Here is a 13855-nt window from a genome sequence, read left to right on the forward strand (position 1 = left end):
GAATACATGCATAATACATAACCTCCTCTACGTTGATCATCAATTTACAGAAGCAGAAACAATAACATGCACACATAGAAGCATCAATCACACATATCAACACAATATTTTCCCGGGGAAAGCATCTCGCTAAAAACCCCAACTATCTATATATTATATTGATTTAAAACAGGTAATAAACATACTACAATACTCCTCACAAGTACTCGATACTATCTCCACCTGTTACACACAATACAGCTTAGATCTAATCTCCAAATCTCCTCCGCTGCTTGCCTGCCTCCACTGCACAATACCTGCTCATAATGAATGAGAATGGTTTACCAAACTCGTATTTAACCTCCAAAGAATCACTCACACTGGGAAAGACGTGAGCAGAGGCTATAATACATTGTATTGGCCAATTCATTGGCATACTCAATCCCTTTGATTGTGCAAATCCTCATGCACAACTATAGTCACAACGGATAGCAATCTGACCCTCTAACACTTGTCCCTGTTGAACTGAACATGCATTGACATGAAACTGAGTTAACTGATGTATTCCATAGTTGCATTATGAGTTAATAATTAGTTTAACAACTCATCATTAGTCTATTTGTAGTTAGACTAATTACAACTAGTTTAACCAAGTCAAACTAAACACAACTCCATCAACTCTACAATCAACTCCACCAATCTCAACTGATTGAGTTCTAACTGAAGTCATGCATGCAACAACTCAACTGACCCACAAAGAAAGCGTACTTCCTTCTGACAACTGCATGTGCCACATCTGTAGCTCAAACTGAAGTGATCCAAGAGAATAAGATCAAGTTTATAGTCCAAATATTATTATGAGACAATAATATTTGACTTTTCTATTTTTGACAGCCAGTCTAAAAATAGACTTTGATCACTCCTGCTGTGATCACTCCTGTTGTGGTCACTCCTTCTGTGATCATCCCTGTTGCGGTCACTCCTGTTGTGATCATCCCTGCTGGGATCCAAAAATAGAACTTGCGCCATAATTTGCCTGCGAGCCCACTTAGTGAAGGCGACTCCTTTCCACTAAGCTCCATAATCTTGTTGCATTCTCAACAAGCATTTCTTGTTGCACACTTTTCAACAAAAACCCTTCCTTTCTACTATTGGGACAACCAACACTCTCCCCATGCAAAAAATAAATGGTTACTTGACCCTCACATACATCCCCCTCCTCTAGCCAAAGAGAACTCGAGTTTGTTTGGCATGTATCAAGAGATTTTATGGGTCAATGCTAGGAATTCAAGATGGGTACTTGTTGTACCCTCCTTTGACAATTTTTAGCTACCCAATAAGCCTTTCCATACCTCCATAATTATGGATGGTTGGATGCCCAACTACCCATCTCTCTTAATAACAAATTTTTGAGTTGTAACATACCTTGACCACTTGTTGGTCTATTCCAGCCTCTTGTTGACGTCCAATTCCATGCCAAAAACCCATGGCAACCTGTGACCTAAAAATTTTCCTTCCTCTGGGAAATTCCTATCTTACAAAATGCACATCTAATTGCATGATAAAATGAAATACATGTGCATATGCATGTTCTAACGTGATTACCTTATTTCAATTAACTTATGAATACATCACACACACACACACATGTAATTGTTGCAGTGGAATAAATATAGAAGCAAATATTTATCTTCTAATTTGTGTAACTAGTTGTAGGCCTTCGATGTTCCACCTAGCTATAAATGACATTATTTTATTTCAACAATGGGTCACCCTCGAGCTAGGGCTTTGACTCCATGGGGCATCAACACCAGCTTGCCAAAAACCTTGTACATACCCAATACCAACAACCATTGTCCAAGGTACTAAGCCTGATAACCTCCAACCAACAGTCATATGGCTTCCACAAGTTCCACTACCCTCACATGCCTTCTAGGTACCCCTCTGGGCTTCACACAACCAAGATACCAAGCCCGAAAACCTCCAACCAGTAGTATTGTGGCTTCCAGGAGTTCCATTACCTTCGCAGGCCTCCTAAGCACCCTTCCACGCCTCACACAACTAAGGTACCAAACCCAACGGACTCCAACTAGCAGTCATGTGGCTTCTAGGAGTTCCACTGCCCTCACAAGCCTTCCAAGCCTCACACAACCAAGGTATCAAGCATGACAACCTACAACTAATAATCTTGTGGCTTCCAAGAGTCTCATTGTTATCGCATGCCTTACCCTTCTCAACCTCCATTTCCACAATGGTCTTCATGCTTCCATGGTCATCTACTAGCATCCTCCACTAGAATCATACGCACAGATTCCTTGTTGAAGCCTTCATAGTGATAAACATGCCTCTTTTTCATCCATTGAAATTCACCCAAGCCACCTCATGGGCCTTGGTTATATGCATGGGTTCCTTTAATGATTATTTAAATCATATGAGCCCATTTTAGTCATCCATGGAGTCTCAACCCCCCATACTCGTTTCGTCATTCAATTTGTTGTCATTTTTATTTTATTAATATGTGTGTGTTACATGATTACACTACAGTGCCTTTTAGCCTCAAAATATAAAACATGTGTGCGCGGGCATACCAACCAAAAATTGCATAACACTCATGCACATGGCCACCACAACCCTCAAAAGATGTCCTCAACTCACCAACCTATTTAATGTGTCCCGACTCACCAACCTAGTTGCACATATACATACATACATACATACATATACATATACATGTGTGTGTGCGTTATTTACATTCCAAGGATTGAACAAGGGTGTTACATGAGTAAAAGGTGAAACAGTGAAAATAATTTTGAATTCGAATTTTAGGTACATTGGCAATATGGATTTTATAGCTATGGTTGTTTACTTAACAAGCAAGGCGATTTCCTCAATTCCTTCACCGATATTGCTTATGGTATCATGGCTAGTACTAGTGCTCCACCCTTAAAGTCAGTTGGTTGGCGATATTTTTATTAATTAATGAGATACTTTTACATAATTAAAAATTGGTTCATAATGATTAAAAATGTGTCAAAAACTATATCTATGTCGTAATTTATAAAAACACTAAGTCATAATTATGATTATAGACCGAGAAGCAATGAGTTCTTATGACTAATAAATTATTTTAAAAAACATTTAACACATCATTAATTATACCCAAATTAAAGTTATAGGCCTAGTGGTACCCCTAAATTTTTGGAATAAGACATTTACCAATGAAGGTTGTGGACCTAGTGGTACCCGAAGTTTTTGGAATGAGGCATTTACCACTATTGTCTACGAACTTAAAAATGAATATAATGGCTTCATAGCTAATCATATTAAATGATAGTTGTCAAAAAAAAATTATCATGAAGATTCTCAAAAAAATTATCAATTATAAGAAAGTTTAATTCAATTTTAAAGAGACTTTTAATTTTCATTTAACATTTAATGCTATTTATAAATGTTAGTCTCCAATAGTAAATATTGTAAGCGTATGAATCCCACATATCCATAGTAATGATTATTATTATAAATCAAAGTGGCTTGTGTTAATAGTAATTATGTTTGTGTTAATAGTAATTATGTTTGTTGTTCTGGTTGAACAATGATTTGAATATACACTAAGCAACTCAACTAAGACTTCAAAGCTAACAATCATGTACTACACATAATTCAATATAAGATTATATTATACCCATGTTATTATTGAACATATTTTGCTTGAGCTCATAATTTTTTTTAGTTATTTGTATTACTATTATCGAAGAAAGTATCTAATTGTACAAATTGATTTTAATAATGTCTCAAATCAAACATCTACTCTCCTATCATGTCTCACTTTATGTGTAATTGCAATGCTTATCTTCCAATGTGATCACAGTCTCAATTTTTTTTTATTTACTTGAGATTTCTTAAGTTTGGATATACTCATGCCAATACCATTTACACCAAGGGTTTGTAGCAATATGCCGAATAAATCATTAATTAGATTATAGGTACAGTAACTATTCTTGATATTAAGAATTTATTATTGAAAACTAACCAACAAAGAAGAATCTATTTTCTCTTTGTTCTCACTTTGAAACAAATTAATTTAACTTTACATATTTGGGATGGAGAGCCCTACTTGAGGAGTTGTTGGTGTAGGCCTAACCATTATCAGTAACCTCATTGTTATACAATGCATCTGAGTTTTTTTGGGTATAATATGTTGACAATAATTGTTTTTTCCTGGACTCAACATTATAGTCTGCAATCATCATTGAGAAAGTATGGTTTTTTATATTACTTTTATTTTTGCTCAAATTAGAGTAGAGTATTTTTTATTCAGTTTATTTTTATTTTTTAAATTTTAGATGGTGTTGTTTATGGAGTTTTCAATAGACAGTGATTGAGTGCTTTGTTAAGGCACTTTTTTATGTGAAGTCATTGGTTCATTTCTCTACCCCGATCAGAGTGATAAATTGGACATGATGAAGATGTAGTCCTGCCAAACTAATAAAAAAAAATGGATGGTGTATTTTACATCTTGAACAGGTGAAAGGAACTTCTTCATCTATATTGGTATGTATACAAAGACAAATTTTCCTACTTAAACCCTGCAACTGAGATTGTGTTATGGGCAACTAGCCACTGCTAGGCATCATAACATGGGGCATAATCTCTCTCAAAAAAATTAATAATTGTCCAAAATTATTGAGGTCTGATTGGTTATAACATAGGACCTACAATCATACTATACAAAACTTTGTTGTCTAAACTTCATCCCTCTCCTTGGATTGAAATTATTATTCTACTTAAATCTACCTTAATTTATACCCAAAACTAAAATATTAAGCACATTGGGAGGGATTTTGTCTTTCCACAAAATTCCACCACAATACTACAAAGAAAAAATAACAATTTTTGCAAAAAACAATTATTGTAAAGTGTAACAAACAAAATACGTACCTATGTAGTAATTTTCAAACACTTGGAACATGAAGACATCCATTAAGGATAAGAAATATGTATATTAATTAGTGTACAATAGTTGATATGAGATTAGAAATGAGGGCTCGCTTATATACCTAGGCAGGTGCTCCCTTTATGAACGATCATTTCCTCAGTGACATAACATTATGAAAATAATTGTGGATAATGAAAACTGAGCAAATTGTTTTATTGTTTCACCGAAAATAGTGTATTTTTCAAATTATTATTTACGTACGGAGGACATGATTCTTCTTATCAGTTCCCACGAGATATGAATGGACGAGGACTCAATTTTCACATAAAATGGTGTCATCGATTTATTTGCAGGACTCGAGATCAAATGATATGAATTTGTATTTGTATTTATGTTGTATGGCTATAGCGGAGGGCATGATAGGGTCGATTTCCGATGAGATAGCAAAGGTATAATGGTTCGCTTTCATTCAGACAATGGTCAACAACTAAATCAGATGCGACAGAGGTTGAGGCAGTTGTGTAGAAGGCAGATGTGACATAGGTTGTGACAAATGTTCGATCGATAGTCAATGACTTGGGCGAAAGGCACCGACGACAATCATGCCTTTTGACCTTTTTTTTTATTATACATATACTTTCTTTATATGTATATATTTTATTTCCTTTTAATATATTTTTTTTAATTTGTTTTTTTTTTACAATTTTTTTTCTCTTTTTTTTTAATGGCCAAGGGCCTAAATGACAACTAGCAAAATAAAGAAACTCCAAAAGTTGTGTAGCAAAACAATTTGATCACGAGGACAATAAGGTTGACGAAAATTGATGGACAAAAGTCGGATCATACTGGCTCTATGCAGCAGTTGAACAACCAGAGGATTAAACAACTATGATATCAATGTAACGAACAAAGTTTGTACTTATGTAGTAATCTTCGGAACACTTGGAACACAAAGACATCCATCGAAGATAAGAAATATATATATTGGATAGTGTATAAAATAGTTGATATGAGATTACAAATGAGGACCCACTTTTTTTTGGTCAAGTAAGAATGGATCTTTCTCTTAACCGAACAATTATATTACATATGTTACAGGGTAAACTGAAAATCTTTTCGTTTACCAAAATGGTCCACATAACCTAACAGAAGCATTATTGGCTTTAACCTTTAAAACTCGGAACCATTCACTCTAACGAAAAAAAAAGATTACACAGGAAAGACACAAAACTTGACGCGCAACCCATAAGTTCGGACTCAAAAATAATACATCCGCAACCATAAAAAACTGTTGTCCATCTCTTTCAATTATCCAACGGTGAATGTCGAATCGCAAAATCGCATATCGGCGAATCACAATTCCAATCCATCTCCTTCCTCCAATCATCGATCAACCACTTGCACGACAAAACCTCCACCACTAATCTACCCATCGTGGATCCAACAGTCCACTCTGATTTCGGGTGGACAAGTTACCACTTAGACCCCGCCCGAAATACCACTTGTGGTTCGAGAAACTATTTCCGTGCGAATTAATTTGTGCGCTCTTCCGCCAGGCAAATTAATTTGCGCACTCTTCCGCCAGGCGAATTAATTTGTGCACTCTTCTGCCAAGCAACAGCAAACAGTTTAGGCTTCCCTAGCCTCCCCCCTATCTCCTGATCCTCTTCGATCCATCCTGTCAATCCATTGCTCCCTATCTTTGGTAGCCTAACAGAGATAGTCCTCTAACAGTTTACCTGGGGGTAACAACTCCCAAACGTGCCAAGTGTCCCTTTCCTTATTAGTCTCTCCTTCATTCGCCAAACGATCAGCTAACATGTTAGATTTTCTTTTCACATGGACAAAGCTTACAATTTTTAAGGTTTGCAGGTGGGTGTAGATACGGTGAAAGACCTGTGATAGCCTCCAGTGTTTCGACACTTTGTCCGGTGATGTGCCATTACATATTTTCTTGGCCGCTCTAATAATCAATTCCAGATCTGCTTCAATTATGACATTATGTGAATTTGAATCCACCAAGATTTCCAAGCATTTCTCTAGGGCCATGAGTTCCGCCATGTTATTAGTGGCCTTCTGTTAAGTTATGGTATGTTCTATGCTTATAACAGTTTACTTCTTTTTCTTATTATATTCCACCAATTAGCAATCACATGTACATAAAGTAAAGTGCATATAGAACATTAAACGATCGACAGAAAACAAGCCAAGACAAGAGACACAAGATGTGGCGGCTAGCCAGGGACAAACCCCACAATGTGTGGGGAAACCCTTTGATCAAATATTCTTTTATCTTCAATAATTCAGCAGAGAGAAATAGTACAATAAATCTGATTCATATCAGCAGTAGCAAATCCTAGATCAATAGCATCAACATTAGCGGCTTCATTATCAAACTAGGGCAGACGATATCTTGCAAACCATTCGTCAGATTGACTTCATTCCACCACCAAAAGTTGCGGCTTTCAGAGGAGGTTCAGATGAACCTACAGCGCAGTTCCAAAGAGGAGATCTTCTAGGCCACACAAGTCAATCTTTACTTCTGCAGTTGCAGCTTCAGTTTCAGCATTTTCCGGCTTCAAACTAGGGCAGTCAATATCTTGCAAACCGTTCATTGGATTGACTTCATTCCACCACCAAAAGTTGCGGCTTTCAGGGGAGGTTCAGATGAACCTACAGTGCAGTTCCAAGGAGGAGATCTTCTAGGCCACGCAAGTCAATCTTTACTTCTGCAGTTGCAGCTTCAGTTTCAGCAGTTTCCAGCTTCAAACTAGGGCAGTCGATATCTTGCAAACCGTTCATCGGATTGACTTCATTCCACCACCAAAAGTTGCGGCTTTTAGAGGAGGTTCAGATGAACCTACATCACAGTTCCAAAGAGGAGATCTTCTATGCCACGCAAGTCAATCTTTACTTCTGCAGTTGCAGCTTCAAATTCAACAGCTTCCGACTTCACATGTGTGAGAGAGAGACCCATTTCAGCGCGGTAGAGAAGAGACTTATTTCTGCATAGTAGAGAGAGAGAGAGATGTGATGAGATGAGTGAGTCCAAATGAGGAAAAGTCATCTTATATTTATACACAACGTTGGTGGGTGAATAGATGCGATTGTTGGGCTTCTGAGCCTACATGAGTTGTAGGTCGGCTTGATAATAATTCCATAATCAAAATAAATTCATATCTCCATGAATACTTATCGGAATCGGATGATCTTTATATCAATCCTACACCTCTCGACGAGAGGAATCTAATAAAAATATTATCAGCCATGAATAAGATGACCCACATGAAGTTTTGCCCTGGTTGCCAATTTTAACACCTTCCCCAAGTGGCCATGAAAGATCTTCTTTATTTGACCCTGTTCATCTCTTATAGCACCCCCAAAACCAGCTAACCCTGGTTTGCCCTTAGAATCTCTGTCTATATTGACCTTTAAGAAACCATGTGGAGGAGGCTTCCAAATATTTATATCTGCATTTGTTTGGCTCACACCCTTGATTATGCCATGTGGGCTTATAGACTAGAGACCCAAATGAAGTAGAATACTCGCATCTTGGGGCAGAGGAAGGTCCTTCGGAAGTGTCCTCAACAAGCTACTGACTGTGTCTTTAAGCTGCCTTAAAATTTGATCAATTATGTGCTGGGGCTTGCTTGTTTGTTCTTGAAGATCTGACTATTGCGCTCTTTCCAAACATTCCAGATGACAAAGCCTGGAACCAGAGTTTGGGCTTTATTAATGGTTTCATTCCCTGAGAAATTTTTCCTCTAATTCTTCAAAGCGTTGGAGATGCTAAGTCTATCCCTATCAGTGTACCTAAAGATTGAGGCCACTCAATCCCACACGGTGGAGGTAAAAGGGCAGAGGTTGAGAAGGTGATCCATCCTCTCCTCTTGCGAGCCACAAAGGTAGCATTTGGATGGTCCAATGAAGCCTTTTTTCAGGAGATTCTCCCAAGTTAAGATTTTCCTTTGATGAACTAGCCAAATAAATAATTTTATTTTCATCCAGTGGGGGCTCTACCAAAGATTCTTCCAAACTTGATCAGGGTTTAGATAGTTAAGTTCTATTGTTATCTGTTTAGCTTCTTTGAGGTTAAAGTTTCCTTCGGTGTTCTTTCCCCATCTTAGTTGGTCAGGCAAGGAGGATACCAGAATCCTCCTATGTTCTAGATCCTGGGTAAGAGAATATGCCTGGGCCTTCAGAGGACTCTCTTCATTGTACCCTAGATCCTTCCAAGATCTCCATTTTCCATTGTTCCTATCCTGGTCCCAGAAGTCTTTAACCATAAGTAGACCTTTGTTGTCTGTGTCATTCTTGAGAGTTGCTAATTCATCCTTATACAATTTGGGTTCCTGTTGCCAGTTTTGCTCCCAAAATCGAGCTAGGTTCCCAGCTCAAATTTCCCAGAAACTATGTTGCTGAACAATACCTTTATTTTCCCAGGGAAGGTTCCAAATGTGGGAGCCCTTAATATGCCCTAACATTCTACTGTGATCCTTCTCCTGCCAATGCTTGGCATATTTTTGTTTCCAAAGCTTAGCCCAGGGAGTTTCCAATTCCTTGATCCACCTCCACCAGAGTTTAGCTCCCAAAACTTTACTTACGTTTCAGGATCATGAAGCCCCATGCCACCATGGCTCTTGGGTTTGCAGATATTGTCCGAGGCAACTACAGCCCATTTCTATTTATCTTTTCCTCTGCCCCATAAAAAGTCCCTTTGTATGCTCCTGATCTGTTGCATAATTCCTTTAGGAGCAGGAAGAGTTGAGAACATGAACATGGGAATGGCCTGCAGGACAGCGTGTGTGAGCACAAGGCACCCCGCCAAATGTAAAGACTTGCATGTCCATTTTCTGATATTGTCCTTAAGTTTATTTATAATTGTCTCCCACACTTCCTTGCTGAGAGGTTTATCTGTGAGAGGTATGCCCAGATACTTGGAAGGTAGCTGGTCCCTTTGAAACCCAAGAATTCTGGTGATATTTCTCTGAATAGCAATGTCAGTGTGAAAGAAAAAAACTTTTGATTTGTTGAGGCTTACCTCTGTGCCAACAACCATAGCAAAGTCATTCAAAATATGTTTGATCGTTCTGGCTTCCCTGACTATGGGTATGCCCTGCAGCATTGTGTCATCCACAAATTGTTGATGAGTGTTAGTCGTTCCATCCAAGGTGAGTTTGATGCCCTTGATTCTTCCTTCAGCATTTTCCATTTTAATTGCTCTGCCTAGCCCTTCCATCATGAGAACAAAGAGAAAGGGTGATAGCGGATCCCCTTGTCTGAGCCCTCTGGAGGGTGTGAAGAGTCTTAAAGGAGTGCCATTAAGCAGGATGGAGAAACTAGTTGTGGTAACTAGTGCCATAACACATGTTATCCAGTTTTGTTCGAAGCCAAAGGCTCTTAGAACTGCCCTTATATAAGACCAACTTAGCTTGTCATAAGCTTTTGCTAGGTCCAGTTGAACGATCATACCAGCTTGTTTGTTGCTTTTGAGAGAGTGAACCACCTCATGAGCTTGGATGATATTATTGAGGATTTGTCTTCCTTCCACATAGCCCGTTTGCTCCTATGAGATGAGAGCTGGTAAAATGGGCTTGAGTCTATTGGCAATCACCTTGGAAATAATTTTATACACCACATTACCTAGGCAGGTGCCCCTTTATGAATAGTCATATCCTTAGGGACACGCCTCTTCATTAACTAATTATTATTTCATTAACTATTCTTTATTATTATTTATATATTTACATTTATATTATTTTTATCTAAATTATATTCATAGCATTGCAACAAATTATTTTGGTTTAGTTTTTTACATTTTCAATATCCAAATGTAAATCATTTGCTACCTATATATATTGAAAGTCAATTTGATGCATCTATCATCATTAAGCCGAAAGACTCATTCTACAGCCCAGTGTGAAGGCGAAGGCAATGTGTAAGTATGTTTATCCCTCTTAAAATAAAAATAAGATAATATCAAAATAGAAAAACAATATCAGCTATGCTATGCGTATTTAATTAGTTTTCCATATGATCTAATATAATTTCATGTAAAGTAATTAGAAAAAAGAAGAAAAGAAAAAAATGTAAGATGTTCAAACGTTCTATTTTTCAAAAATATTTTAACACGTGATACCAACTTCATATATATTTTATATAGAAAAAATATGTTAAAAAATATATTTTAATGTTGTATAGAATAAAATATCACATGTGGGTTGTGAATAACATATTTTAATATGAATTAATATTGACGCATACTTAAAAATATGTTAATAACCAAAAAACAGTTTAATGTGCACTGATAAATGACTCAATGCACATCTTATGCAATCTCTATAACATTCAAAAATACTATTTAAGCAATAAAAAAAATTACACGTTGTTTTGTGCACTCTAAAATAAGTTTTCACATGAAGAAATTTGATCCCTCTCGGCTCATGTTAGATCTGTGGTTAAGATGGATCTATGATGGTTTTAGTCCATGGAAATAAGAAATGATACCACTAACCCAATGCCAAAGTATATGTGACACATATTTATAATAACAATGAAATAAAATTCATAGATTTAATTGCCAAACTAATGTCAAAGTGTTTATGGCACATGGTGATGATAATATCCAAATATAATCACAAAATTGAATGTTAAACTTTAGTCTCCTTATCAACATTTAGAATGACTAATTCATAAAGGACCACTAGGTCAATGTCAAAGTGTATATGACACATACTAATTATATAATGAAATAACATTCAAAAAATTGATTTTCAAACTAATATCAAAGCATTTATGGCACATAAATCACAAAATTGAATGCCAAATTTCAATGTTCTTATTAGTCTTTAAAGAATACTAACTCAACAAGGACTGAAATAAGGAAACTCCTCAACTAGTTTGACCCTTCACGAGTTAAGAAAACAACTATCTCATTATATTTTTAACAAAATTGTTGAGAGCAAAATTGGTCTTAAATCCAAATTCTAAGCTATCTATCATACACCTATTATCTTCAGATACTATTTGTTATAGATCTCGTACCATAATAGTCACTAAAATAACTATTTGTTGTAGACCTCTCATCATAATAGTCAGTAAATGAGAAAACTAAAATTGATGTTCTAACTACCCATCATAATCATAGGTTTATTATCTTCATGTCATATTTGTTCTAGATTGCTCATCATACTAGTCATTCAATCAGAAAAATCTCTTGTTTTTTAGTCCTGAGACTCTTAATTTTGAAACCTAAAATGAGGACCTAAACTTTACTTTCATTTTTTAAATAAGCACTTAATATGAAAGAAGTAGACTCTATGCACTCTAAGTGTGAAAAGGTGCACAAACTAATGAATATGTTCACAAATTAATATATTATGAAGTCTAATATTTAAAACATATTATCAAAGTTATAAATATATTTATTATGGAAACTTTGTGGGTGTTGGGGTCCATGTGTACCTACCTTACCCCTTTGTTGAATTGAACCTATGATATCTTAAGAGAATAAACATATTCTTAATCATTTGGCCACTCAAGGTATATAATGGATAAATAGATTTATAATAAGAAGCTAAATATAAAATACAAAATGGTACACCATCAAAAATGAAAATTTTCTTTCAAGTAGGGAAACTCAAGGTTCAAAACTATGGATACATATTAAATATTCATGTTTACACAGTGTCTTGTGGCTACTACTTACAACTTGTCTATTATGCACTCAATCTATATAATGGATATATAGATTTATAATAAGAAACTAAGAATAAAATACAAAATCGTACATATCAAAAATGAAAATTTTCTTTCAAGTAGGGAAACTCAAGGTTCAACCATATGAGTACATATTAAAGCTTCATGTTCGCACAGTGCCTTGTCGAAGTCTCCCAAAGCCAGAACTTCCCTACCACCCAATCTATAATTCAGGAGGCTGAAGTGACTATTACTTACAACTCTGTTATTATGAATTAGGTGTATATACTTTTTCTTATAACAGTTTTATGACTCGCAATGTTTTCTCACCCATCATTCATGAAAATATCTAATGAAATCAATTGAAAATGACAAAATGTAAATGATAAAAGCTCATCAATCCACCTCATAAACCCATAAACTCTTTAGACAAAGTGATTTCAACTTACATGAATATCAGTGCATTTAACCCATTTAGCAAGCAACATAATCATTTGACACATATGTCAACAATCAAAACAAATGGCATGCTCTGTAGCTACCTAAATTACAATAAAACCATCAGATTTGTAAGTTCTTTTTTATTATACTTCTAGATATTATAATGATTATAACATTTTTGAAGTTCAACATAATTATAATTAAAAAAAAGTTACATAATGTTGCACAAAATCAAAATTAATCAATCCAGATTCTATTCTAATTTATCATCAGAATTGTGGGCCTATAATTATTGTTGGATAGAATTTGTGGGCATGTCTATGATATGTCCAAATAAAATCTTTGAAATGGGTCATCAAATGCTGCAATAAAATACAGAAATTTTGGAATATAGTGAGGTTAGCTGCAAACTTGGTGCAACACTATAAAATTATTACTTCCTAGTTTTATAACATGCTTTAATTTACCTGCCAGTGAAAAGTGGCCATATTAATATTTGTATTTATTGCAGTTAAAAATCTTCATGGTCAATGAGGCAGATAAATAGTTATAAAGCGGTTATCTGCTAAGTTCATATCTGAAGACCTTCATGGGTTTAAGCTTTTTTTGGAAGTAACGTTTGAGCTTTTTGCTGGAAGTAGTGAAAAACAATAACATGGACAACTGCAAAATTTCATTTGAAATTTTATATAAACATTTCTTGATTTATCTGCCAGTGAGAAGTGGCCCTGTATACTTGTATTTATGAAGTCAGAACTTGCCAAAGTCTTCAGTGAATGAAAGCGTCAATATTTTTGAAGT

Source organism: Pinus tabuliformis, chromosome 3_2 (assembly GCF_031772625.1).
Source record: "Pinus tabuliformis cultivar Carrire ecotype Pingquan chromosome 3_2, CPIR1, whole genome shotgun sequence".
NCBI lineage: Eukaryota > Viridiplantae > Streptophyta > Pinopsida > Pinales > Pinaceae > Pinus > Pinus tabuliformis.